Raw genomic sequence first — 13,546 nt, 5'->3', positions numbered from 1 at the left:
TATGGTGAAGGGATGAGTATGGTGTTCCTGGGGCACAGATAATGGAGCAGCATCTAATCTGGAGTAATCAAGCTAGGATTTCACAAGGAAAGGCAAAGTATGTCTGAAGAATGGTGAGAATTGGAGCAACTGCCCTGGAGAATAAATACATGGGCATGAGGCACTGAGAGGGAGCAGAAGTGACTGGAGCTAGAGTAAAACTAAAGAGAGTATTCTCCTTCCCATGCCCTTCCCCCATCCCATGCATCCACACAACTCTTTGCCCTTTTTAACGGTTTCTTTATGAGGCAAACAAGAAAGATTCCATTTTTCTCCCTGAAATTCTCTTAGGTATTCCTAGAAACTCAGCTCGAATAAGCAGTAGCGGAAAGGTTCTTTGCCTGCAGCCAACAAAAATTTGCTTTGTCTCAGTCCCAAAAATCTGTATTCTTTGAAGAAAAAATTCTTTTCTTGCCTTTCTTACTCGTCAACTAATCAAAATCCTTCCAACTCCCCACCCTCAAATACACCCATTACCACAATAATTTACCCTAGTCTTTGAACTCTCCCAGTGGTAGTTACAAATATTCCAGGCCACACCATGGAGCCTTTGTTTATACAGAAAGGGGCAAAGGGCAGCAGATTTGCTTCCTTTGTGCAAAGCATCATAGGAGGTCCTGTAGGATACAAACTAAGTCCATTATAAATGTTTTGTTCTCTTTGAAGACTGTGGTCCACAGTGAATTGCAGTGTTCTACTTACTCCTTCTCTAGTCCTCAGTGAGTTAGTGACTCCTCCATGAAACAGGTACTATATCCCAAGCATCTAGCACTGTACCTGATGCAGGCACTGAATAAGAATATATTAAAATGGATGAAAAAACGCAAGCGGCTTCCATTTGCCAAGAGAGTGAATTTGTTGGAAAGAACTAAAAGAAGATTAGCATTTAAAAGAAAAAAATCTGCTTTCCCCAGACTCTCAGCTAACTTTTAAATTTCTGAAATTATTTGGGGGTGAGAGAGCCCTGGGGGGACTTGATTCCATGCCTCCCATTCCCAAAGTTGTGGATTCAGATGTACTGAGCAGCCCATAACTCCTTTTGAAGTATGAGTCATTCAGCTAGTGTTTTCGTTTAGCTGGGCTTTTCAATGATTGTTCACCACTGTTCCCATTCTATCTTAACACATATAGATACCCATCAATTTTAAGACATCAGGAAAACATATTTACTTCTTTTTACTGTGAGGAAACATCAGTCCAGGAGAGAAAAGGAACTACTTGAGACTGACCACTCTTTTGTTGACTCTGCCCTCAGCACTGTGTAGCACTGTGCCAGGCACCACAGGGGAGTATGACAGTTGTTGCCTACTCTTGGTACACACCCACTGTCTAGAGGGCAAGAGACCAGTCAACATATTCATATGGTAAGACATGAAGTCTAGAGAAGTCTACCCCAAAGAAGGGTCCTGGGGCAGAAGGAGCCGTATGGCAAAGGCTGATAAGAACAACAACAGCATGTGTGGGGATCCAATATAGAATGGGATCCATAGGAAAAGGATACAATATGAAATGGGAAAGTGGAACAGCAAGGGTGGAATTAGATTTTCATGCTCCAGAATTTGATCTAGGGTCTATTAAAGGACACTGCATGGCAGGATTCCCAACCCTTTTCCACCTCTACACAAAGGACACATGTGGTTCCTATGCACAGTACACTTCCCTGGGCAAACCCACGTTAGCAGGTGGCATGTCCACTAAATAGGCTGAATTACAGCAGTTCTAGCTTCTGGGTTACGATGACACCACTTTCTCCTCCATGTAAGAACACATCTCAGAAACCAAGTGGGTGAAATGGAGTTGGCATAACCTTAAATCATCTCAGATTTATTTTTCTAGGTGCAAAGCCATCAGAAGCATCATTCTTTAACTGCAGTAACTCAGTACTAGCAAAGCACCTCCCACCCCCCATTAACAGTGATACACCAGTATGATACAGCAGTACCGTTGAGTGTAAGACACACTACAGAGGGCTATTGTGGAGACTCACTTAAAATTAAATCTCAACCGTGGTGCAGATAAAAATCACCCACGGCCTTGTCTGTTGGCATCAGTCAAGGAGCAGAATTGGGACACAGGTGAACCAAAGTCAGTTTAGGTATGGGCTGGTGTTTCAGTTCCTACAGGCACTATCTCCACCATGCCTTTTGAATAACTCCTTGTAGTTTGTATCAAAGAGCTATTCCCATATACCTAAATGTGGACCTTTTTATAAAACCAAGAGTTTATGGTATACTTCCTGCCAAGAATGTGTTACACACCCTCTGAAGGCCACTTTAAATATGTTTAATGACTATTCTATTTTCTTAAGGGTTGGTCCTCTTTTCCCTCTTATTTTGATTTTGATCAACACCTTTCACCCCCAAGGACAGGCATCACGAAGACTTACAAAAAGCCTCTGTTCTGCAGCATAAGAATGTTTATGTACCTCCTCCAGGCTGCCAGCATCCATCATAGCTTATGAGCTCTCCTTCATCAGACTGGCATTCCTTTTCATTTGGCTACGAGTTAGGGCTCTGGTTATAGGAAGGACATCCTCATGTGGAAGAAATTTCCATTGGATGCAGATCAGTTAAGAACTTTACCTCTGAAATTTATTTCTGCTGTTTGCTGGCTTTTCTACACTCCTGGCTAAAGACAGAAACACAATTTTGGGGATTAGCCAACTGATATATTTTAAAACTGTGGGGACTCAGGGCCTGGGCTCCCCCTACCTAATGGGAAATGAGGTCCCACGGCATGTAGCAGCCTTTGCAAACAGGGCAGAAGTTGAAGGTCATCAGATCTCCTCAAGGAAGAAAGTATGTACAGATGGTACCATAAATAAAGCATTGAAACTCCCCTCCCCAGATCACTGTTGATAACAAATCTCCAGATCCCTGTGTCACAAGACCCTGCTAAAACTCTGTTCTCATACCTTATGAAATGTCTTTGTCCTAAGCCCTTAGAAGCTGTTCTTTTGCACCCCCACCCTTGTAGAGCACTAATTCCATTTTTCTCAGATGGCTGCCTCTGGGAAGAATCCTCTCCTGTTTGTAAGTCTTAATAAACCCATGTCTCCTCTGTGCCTGGCATGTTCTTTAGTCTTAGGGCCGCACCAGCCCAAGCCCTCCAAGAGCTGGGTTGGAACGAAAACAAAATGGCAAAACAAACAAAACTTGAGAGAATGAGTGTCATAAGGGTATTAACTTATGATTTCTCATCCACGTCTCTTGAGAACAATGTATCACACATTTGGTTTAATACACAACTGTAGCCCTCCAATTATTTCTCAGTCTGCCTCGCAGATCAGCTCTTGTTCTGAGAAAGCACAAAGATCATATGCTGACACCTCCAAAACTCACATGGGGGATGCAAACACTGATAGTTTCCTTTACAGAGTTTTTAGCAAAGAGCCCTTTTCTGATTTCACATGTAGGTTTGAACTTGAAAGGAAATTTATAATAATATTTACCATGAAATTCTAATGGTTCACAATAGCCCTGAGGGGAGGGGTGGGGAATTTAACCAAAGCAGTCACTCTTGGGTTGCTTGAGGGGCCCGAGAAGCTTTGATTGTAGGAGTCTCTCCCCTGTCTCCAAGTTGTGAAGCCTCCAGCAAGACACATAACCTTTGTGAACCTCAATTTTCTTTGGCATTGAGAGCTCCTAATTTATAATATTAGCATCAGTTCTGTTTCACAAGATCATGAGTGTGGAGCAAATGAGAAAATGTATGGGAAGTGTTCTATAATTGTGACAATACCATATAAATATAGGATATTATTATTTTAAAGTAGTCACCATCAAACTTAGTACTTGGAACTCTGAAACATGTTGGCTAAAACTGGTTCTTAAGGTCTCCTTAAAGGAATTGATAAGAAAGGTTTGTAATCTGTTGTTTGCATGATAGTAAACTTCGCAATCTAAAATTCACCCTAAGATCATTTGGAAGTTTTGGCAATTTTTCTTGTGAAATGGCTGAGGATATTAGCTTTAACAGTAAAAATATTCTAATAGTACCAATTGTTCATTCAAACAACAGAATTTTACTGAGCATCTGCCTTGTCTCAGGCACAAGTATAAGCACTAAGCAGTAATGTTATATGAAGACAAGGCCTCTGCTCTCAAATAAATAAGCAAGATAATTTCAGACAACAATAATTTCTATGAGGAAAATAATATAGGGTATTGGAAAGTAAGGGAAGGGGTTTGGGTCATTAAGGAAGGCCTAGCTGAATTGAGTCCTACAAGACAAGAGAGTTTAACATGTTGAGATCTGGGGCAGCGAAAGAAAAAAACATTAGCCAGAGTGCCAAGAGATATGACCCAAAAGTTGAAACTTGGGGCCAATGGTGGTGAGATAGTAAGGTTTTCCCATAAGAAGCCTAAAGAACATAAAATATCTAATGTACAGGAGTCCTAATGCCATTCAATTCTACCATGCCACTACCTAATACATTCCAAGTCAGGATCCTAAAAGCTCACCTTTCTCTTTATTTCCCTCAATCCCCAATGTCAGGGTTTGTCATCCCTCCAAGTGCCTGGGAATGGATGGGAGGGGGTGCCATGGTGGTTGAGAAGATATTCACAGGGAGGAGGAAAGTACTCATGGTTCTATATCAGAATAATGTTCACATTTACATAAGAAGTAGTGGTGACTGTTATCCCCAGGTGTCCTGAGGTATAAATGTCCCCAAATTCCTTTCCCTGGTCTGATACTGCCTACTCTCTAAAAGGCAGAATGCTCTGTGCTCTGTTATTTATTCTGTTTCATAATGGGTTCTTTTGGTAGCAAGGAATAGAGAGCAATTCATGTACAACAGTGGGCTTATGGTAAGGATATAGACAGATCACACAGGCATACAGATAAAAGCTGGAGAACCAAGATTCAGCAAAGACAAAAACAGAATTAGCCGGATTTGTTTTGTTCTCTTTTCCTCTCTTTCCCTAACCACCCCCACCTGGACCTCTTCACCTCTATCCCCTCTCTTCTCTCTCTTCTTTCTCTCTGACCTTCTCTCTCCTCTCGCCAGCACACTTTTCTGAGCTCTGAGACTGCTTTCCTATAATATCTCCATGCATATAGCCCCACAATGATTGACTTGGCCCCATGCTTACATGATCTTTCAATTCAACGGTCCTTCATATACTTATTTAAAATTTCCAAAAGGCAAATTCTGGTTGAGTTAGCTGAACCAGGCCACCCAAGGCACAGGTTACCAGCTTAACTGGTCAAGTCACCTATATATGGAAGAGAAACCACTCCACCACTAGGGCTAAGCACAGGATTTTCTTAACAGGGTCCAAAACAAGTCCAGTGCACTAATTCTAACACCAAGAAGCAAGATTGTTTTAAGACCTTGGTAGGTCATAGGAACTCTTACTTGTGGAAGACCCTTCCCACACATATCAAGCACATTTAAAATGCTTACATATTCTATAGTAGAGTTTATGAAAACTGTTTAACAGTTGAGTTGCAGGTGACTAGTAGATAATGTTACACAGAGATCTTGCAGGACTCTGTGTGTTTCTGTATTTCAGAGCTTATAGTTTCATTTTCAGACTTTAAACATTTAATGGTAGCCCTGTGAAAAGCTACAGACACAAAGTCACAGACCTGGAATAAACTATAGTCCCTAAACAAAGAAGTAGCTCCTTGATTAATGTCATGTGTTTAAGATTACTGGCTTTTAAGGAATTATTAAATAATCGCATTGTCTGATAAACTCTGGTTGAAAGGTATCCTCACTCACCTGTTTATTTGTCTGCATGTGAATATGTGCTGACGTATGTGAATGCATCCTATGTTTATGTTGTCTTCTATGCTGTTTGTAAGCTATAATGGGAACACTAATTATTAAACTCTGCAAAAGCACCCAGAGGCTACTGTGAGCGATGCATCAAAAAAAAAAAAAAAAAAAAATCTAAAAATAGCTAAGTAATAAATAACCATTTGCAGATGGGAATTGTTCATGCAGTTTTCTAAACAACAGCAGGTTTCTTTAAGATATTATAGTATTTTTTCCCAATATTTTGCTAAGTATACTAAACCTTCCTTACTTAAAGGTAGATAATTTGAATAAGAGTGTAGTAAAATTGACTGGATCCACATTAAAGTTATTTTTAGAACAATATGGAACGATTGTTTTCATTTTCAGATAGCTTCAGGCATGCATATTCTTCAACCTTGGGTTGGTTAAAAGTACGAAGAGAGTTATTTCTGAGAGGCATAGCATTCCAGCAATTATTTTAGAATATTACATTGCCAAAAATGTAAGGGCCACTCTTCAAAGTATCATTTTGATTGTTTAGAGTTTTATTTGTTTAGAATCGCTCACTCATGGGAGGGGGAGAATAAAAGAGGAGAACAAACTAAAAAGTTCTTTGTAGCCTGGAGATCTGTTGCAAAAATATGAAGGTGAGAAAATTGCAGAGTTAGCAGTGAGAGACTTATTGAAAAATTCAAGGAGAATTAGAGATTCTTAACAAGGATAACAGAACAACCTTTATACAAGAATTTAAACAATATTAAATGATAACCAAGATTTAAGATCAATGTACATAAAAGTGGACTTAACATGGAATAAGCTGAAAGAGTTTTTTCTATCCAGAACCCAAGCAAAGCACTTGGTCCAATTTTTCAAGGCAGATCTAGTTTATATGACCTTCTACCCCAATTATGTAGTTAATGTTCTGGCATATGCTCGAGACTTAGCTCAACAGAGTCCCAGTACTAATACCATATCTAATGATGCACTTTATTTTCTGCTCAAGATAGTGCATAACCATCAAGTGATAGAATTTGGCTCTGGTGTTCAGCAAAAAGAAACATATATGCTCCTCCTTGACTCAGGGGAAGTTATTTCATATTTCATTCTTAAGTTGAATGTGATGTATGCAAAGAATGAGTTGATTTGGTTATGGTGATATGTAGATTAAGGATTATGAGCATAACCTGAAAAATAAGAAATACCCATTAATTACTACCTGTATGACCTTAAATCAGTTACTTAAATTTTCTAAATGTCTTCATCCACAAAATGAGCATGATGCATCTGTTTTGTAAGGTTGTTGTGAGAATTGAATAAGTTATGTGAAAGACAAAATGGACAGCCAATTAAGATTATTTTATTTGGGCTACTACAATGAGGAGAAAGTTCAATAATGAGGAATATCTCAAAAAAGGGAAGGGATTTGGGGTTTTATAGAGGCAGATAAACAAGAGAGTCATCCCAGAATCTTATGGGAGTCATGAGGAAGGTTGGAGGTAAATCCTAACAGGGACAATGAAAAGGCAGTGTGGTCCTTTGTGGTTTTGCTCCATGTGGCTCCTTTCTTGGACACAGAGTTCAGATAAAGTTCAACACCATCCGTTCACCTTTTTGTTTAAGACAAATGACTATTACTCATCACTGAACAACTCAGAGGCAAGCATAAACTTCTGGAATGGAGCAACAGGGTCAAGGAAATAGTGTTTCAAGGATTCTTACTGGCATTGTTCCTGTAAAACCAGTGGAACCATCTGTTGAAAGTTCATGGAAAAGATCAGTTGTTTTAAGGCTTTGGAGAGCAGGCATCTTAAAAGAGGAATGCTTAAAATGACAAAGAGAAATGTTAACATGAAAGATTGCATTAAAGTAAGGAGCTAAGAGTTGAGCCTTGAGGGTGATTAGTTCAGTGGTTACAAGTTACTGGTGGAAGAATATCTTGAGGTTATGCCACACTACTGCATACATTTCTTGAAGTTATTCAGCTAGAATGTTGATGCTTTGGTTGATACTACCCACAGTCTTGCTTATCTCACCAAACTAGGCTTATATGATGTGAGTATTTCACCAAACCCCTTTAGTTGCTCAAACTGTGGTGTGGTGGTCTGAAGCTGTATGTACCCCAGAAAAATATCTTCCTAAATCTAATCTATTCTTGTGGATGTGAACCCGTTGTTAGTAGGACCTTTTGATGAGGTTACTTCAGTTGAGGTGTGGCCCAGCCCCATCAGGATGGGTCTTAATTCTATTACTGGAGTCCTTTATAAGTGGAATGAAATTCAGTTAGAGAGAGAGAAAGCCACACAAACAAGAAGCTGAACATCAACAGAGCCTAGAAGAGAAGGAAGAGACCAAGAGATGTTGCCATGTGCCATGTGACAAGCTACGGACCAAGGATCACCAGCAGCCAACCCCAGAATGCCACAGTTTGGGGGAAGAAAGCATTGCCTTTATGATGCCTTGATTTGGACTTTTTCCTAAACACAAAACCATGAGCAAATAAATTCCCATTGTTTAACCCAACCCATTTCATGGTATTTAGTTGAGCAGCTTAGGAAACTAAAACACATGGCTTGTCCAGGGAAAAATCCAGCCCACGCATAGTCTGTTGCAGTAGGAAGTTCTTCCAGGTTTTTATCAAATCACTGGGCTTCAGTTCTTAGGGCTTCTTCAGAACCTGGGAGAAAGACCCAGCTTTAAGGCAACCTAGAGTCCAAAGGGATCTGGGTAGTCAGGTCTTAGCTTTCAGTGTCTGTGAGTCAGACAAAAAGGAATAAAAATTGGAAACATTAGTTTGGAGAGCTGTAGCCAGATATTAAAGGAAATTGGAAGAAGTAAAATTTTGATAAAAGTTGACAATTTGGGTAAGGCAACCATATCCATTCCCATTTACATTCAGATACCAAAGTGGTTTTTCCACAGAGTAGGAGTAAGTTATATCTCCCCAGAAATGACAGAGACTTTGCATATCCATCAATTACCCTCAGCTTACAAACAGGTATAAAATAGCTCAAAGACAATGAACACTCAAAACTCTGATAGCTTTTAGATGTAAGCTAACAATGATGCATAGTTTTCCATTGAAACACATCTAACTTATAAAAATGGATGAACATAATCCTTACAAAGAAAGAAATCTTCAAATATAATCTATAATAAGCCTGAGACAAAACATGTGATGAATATACCAAATATGCAGTTAGAATAAGAAAAATTGAGAAAATATTAAAAATATTAAAGAGATTCTGTAAATCTGGAGAAGGTCTTAAATATTAGTATATTAATAAAAATCTATAGTTAAGTGATGTAAATGCCCAGTTGAAAACCACTGGCCTAGAAGATGTTAGATTCAAATCAAAGAAGTAATGTTGGGAACAAGTTACCATTTTAAAAGCTAACTGATGCATGATTTGCAATGGGTGGAGGTAGCCTAAGGGTACATCAACTGAGGAATAGAATTGTGACCTGTTGTGTGTGCATACAACAGAATATTGAGCAACTACAAGAAGGAGTGAAGTTGTGAGACATGCAAGGAGGAGAATGGAAACTTTAGACAGCATTTTGAGTGAACTACGCCAAAAACAAAGGCAAACACTATAATGCCTCACCAATATGGACTAACTACAATGTGTAAACTCAGAATTGAACCTTAGAGCACAGCTTATCAGGGGAGTGCTTATTCTAATGGTACCTAGATTGTAAGGTCTTACAGCAGTCACATCTATTCCTGAATAGTAATGGCCATCTCCAGATTTCAAGATGCTGATCCCTTTGTGTATAACCTGATCAATCCCTGGAAATTTGGGTATCTGTGTGATACCTGAAACTCAGAGCTAGAACTTGGCGGATATGAATGCCAGTATTAGCACATATAGCAACTGTAAGAAAAGCTGAAAAAGAGTCCAGACTTCAACAAGAGTTATGAAGGAAGCAGTTGTGGTTAGGACTAGGGCAAATCGGGCCAAAGAGTAAAGGACAATACTGGCTGAATTTCGAAACTTCAAATTCCATGTGAGACCAAAGGTAGAGATATTTAGTTGATGCAAGATCTATATTTCCTAAACAATTTAACTCATACAATTTGTTCAAATACCATAATTACAAGGAACTTTTAATATGAAGGGAGACCTGGTAGTTTTGCATAGATTAGTGAGAAATAACCACACATCCCAAAGTAATTTGGACAGAGAATAAAAATATATATACAGGGATCCCCTGAGGAGCTGGGGGAAAATGCAGAGGTGTTGGGCTTCCTCACCTGGATTGTTGCTAATGTTCTCACAAACAATGAGGACTGGCAGTCTGATGTGCTGAACCCTCTAGATGGGCCTTGCCCTTATGTAGCTTGTTACTGCAAAGGAGAGGCTAAACCTGCTTATAACTGTGCCTAAAATTCTCCCCCTGAGTACCTCTTTGTTGCTCAATGTGGCCCTCTCTCTCTTGCTAAGCCGACTTGGTGGGTGAACTCACTGTCCTCCCCCCTACATGGGATCTGACACCCAGGTGTGTAAATCTCCCTGGTAACACAGGATATGACTCCTGGGGATGAATCTGGACCCGACTTCGTGGGTTTGAGAACACCTTCTTGACCAAAAGGGGGATGCATAATGAAATGAAATAAAGTTTCAATGGCTGAGAGATTTCAAATGGAGTCGAGAGAGCACTCTGGTAGGCATTCTTATGCACTATATAGATAACCTTTTTAGGTTTTAATGCACTGGAATAACTAGAAGTAAACTCCTGAAACTATTAAACTGCAGCCCAGTAGCCTTGACTCTTGAAGACAATTGTCTAACAATTTAGCTTACAAGGGAGGACAGTGTGATTGTGAAAGCCTTGTGGGTCACACCCCCTTTATCCAGTGTATGGATGGATGAGTAGAAAAATGGGAACAAAAAACTAAATGAAAAATAGGGTGGGGAGGATGCTTTGGGTGTTCTTTTTTAATTTTATTTTTTATTCTTATTTTCACTTTTTCTGGTACAAGGAAAATGTTCAAAAAAATAGATTGGGGTGATGAATGCACAACTATATGATGCTACTGTGAAGAATTGATTGTACACTTTGGTTGATTGTATGGTATGTAAATATATCTCAATAAAATTGATTTTAAAAAAGCTAACTGAAATTATCATGGTAATACTATATTGTTATTGTCTAATATCAGACAAAGCAGCACTAAGACTCTAAAAGATAGTATACCACAGACAATGAGGGCATTGACAAATCCAAGAACTTCACATACATCAGACAGTTTCTGAAATATCCATATTAATGCTAGCTTATTCCTGAACTTGTAAAAATTTAGGAAAAGCATACCCAACTAGAATAAAAATTGACATGTCTATTATATTTGTCAATGATAAATCAGAGAAAACAGCTGTTTTTATTGATCAAAAATATTAAACTAGCCTCCTTTGCCAAAGATATACCTAAATTATGTGAGATTGAAATCTTAAAGCATTTCTTAGTTGGTAAGGATTGTCTTAATTTCTGGGAATTTGGGAACATTTATTCTACGTTTTCAAATTATATAATTCCATGTATATGTACTTATTTCTCTCTAAATAGAGCTCCTTTAAGAGATTTCATAATTGAATTTGGTAATACCATCTGGAAGTAAGAAAATATTATATATTCACACAATACAGACACAGAGAGAAAAAACTTATAGCTTCAATTCTAAAATTTCAATCATGGGTGAGGCATAAATACAGAAATACAAAACTTATTGTCCCACATCAAAGAGCTGTTCTCTGTCCAATAAGTTTGAGTTCTTAATTGATTTGAGCTCAAAATAAACAATTAGACAAACAGAAAAGACTAACAAACCAGAATCTGTCATCTTTCACCAACAGAGATAAGGTGTCTATAGACCACTGATTCTTTACAGCGATCACTAAATAGTCAGACCATAAAACCAAAAGGAGCCAGCACCAGTAATCAAGTTACACCTCAAAATGAATCAAATCCTCACTTTGCTACCAATGGACAAGAGTCCGTGGCACAGGACCAAGAGTCAGACTCACCACTGGGTCCCCAGATCACCAGTCAGGCACACTGCACAAAGGGCTCTGAGAGGCCTGGGCACTTAGCTGGAGTAAATGTGGATCCAACAGTGAGGTTGGATCTAAACCATGGCACCAGATTGTGAAATACAAAATGCCTCAGAAAATTAAGGAGATGGTTTTATTCGGGCTATTATACTAGGGAGCACATTCATTAAGAGGAACGTCTCAGAGCAAAGGAAGGAGGCCTGGGGTTTTGTAGAGGCAGGTATAAAAAAATGGAGTCAGCCAGGAGTCGATGGGAGTAGTCATGAAGGACAGGGTAGGTGTTATCTCAAAATATGTAGGGGCAGAGTGGTCCTTAAAGTGTGGGAGGATTTCTTAACCAGAGATGCTTTCCAGGAACAGAGGGCCCAGAGAAAGTTCAACATTGTCAGTTATATAAAATGTTTGCTCATAAAGGACACAATGTCAGCCATTACTATTGGAGAGGGCACCATGGCCTTCTGGTTAGTGGTACATTTTCTATATTCTAACTACCCAGCTGTATGATTCTGGACAAATTACATGATTTCTTTGATTCTCAATTTCCTCACTAGTTAACTGGGCATAAAAAGAGTGGCTTCCTCATAAGGATTTTGTGAAGATCAAATACAAAAATGATGAAAAATTTTAAGACCAAGCCCTGCCACCTGGTGAGCTCTCATAATCAATGATTAGCTATTGTTATCATCACAATTTAGAACTGAATGAATGCAATAAGAGAATGAGTACTTATTGTATTTCTAAAACCTATTAGATGATAGCAAGCATTTTTAGAGCACAATGATTCATATTTTTATTTGCCAGGTAAATTTGATCATTTTAATGGAAACTTTTGATAATTCTTAACACAATAACTAAACATTTTGATCATTTAATTTAAACAGAGGGAAATTTAAAATTTATTTCTTAAAAAGAATCTTTGTATTGCAAAGGAAATGGATGATAATGTCTAAATCATTAAAGGAATATTAATGAATTAAATCAAAATCAAATTGGATAAAACTAAATGGGTTGTGTTAAAAATCTATAATTCTGTTGTTTTCTACCCCAGCTGACAAACCAGACAACTATCTGAGGACAGTTTGACATAAAAATAAAGATCTTGCCATAGTCTTTTTCCTTTGTTGAGTGAAATAAATAGCAAGGAAATCTCAATGGATCGTTATTCATGGGAACATGTTTCTGGGAGGGCAAGGATTTTTCTGTTGAAGAATAGCAAATAAAACAGTCCTAGAAATTCTTGAGCAGCTGTGTAACTCTCTCCCTCTACTTGAAGGTTGGAGAGCTCTGTCACAGAGTCCGGAGTCCACATCTTTCAGTTCTCAGTCTCCTGCTGATGCTATTAATGCTACCTAATTATTGGTCTTTACAATACCAAGAAGAAATGTAATTTATGCTGATTTCCTTGACTGCCTACTTGTGAAGAGGACAGGCTTAAAAAGGACGGGGTGGGAAGACAGGGGAAAGGAGCAGTTTTTCTCATTTTGAACTGTTTCTGAACCATTAAACGTGCATTGCAAAGGACTTGAGAGACATTCCTGCTTGCTAAGAGGATCATACTAATAGCCTTTGGGTAAAGAACTCATCCAGTTTTACCATTAAAAAAACAAGACAAAATAAAACTTTCATTCATTCCAAGAACTCAGCAATTGAGAAAAGGTAGAGAAGTATAACCTTAAAAAGCTTCAAATTTTCCTACATAGTTAGG

This window comes from Choloepus didactylus, chromosome 6 (assembly GCF_015220235.1).
Source record: "Choloepus didactylus isolate mChoDid1 chromosome 6, mChoDid1.pri, whole genome shotgun sequence".
NCBI classification, from domain to species: domain Eukaryota; kingdom Metazoa; phylum Chordata; class Mammalia; order Pilosa; family Megalonychidae; genus Choloepus; species Choloepus didactylus.
Note: the sequence above shows the minus strand (reverse complement) of the source record.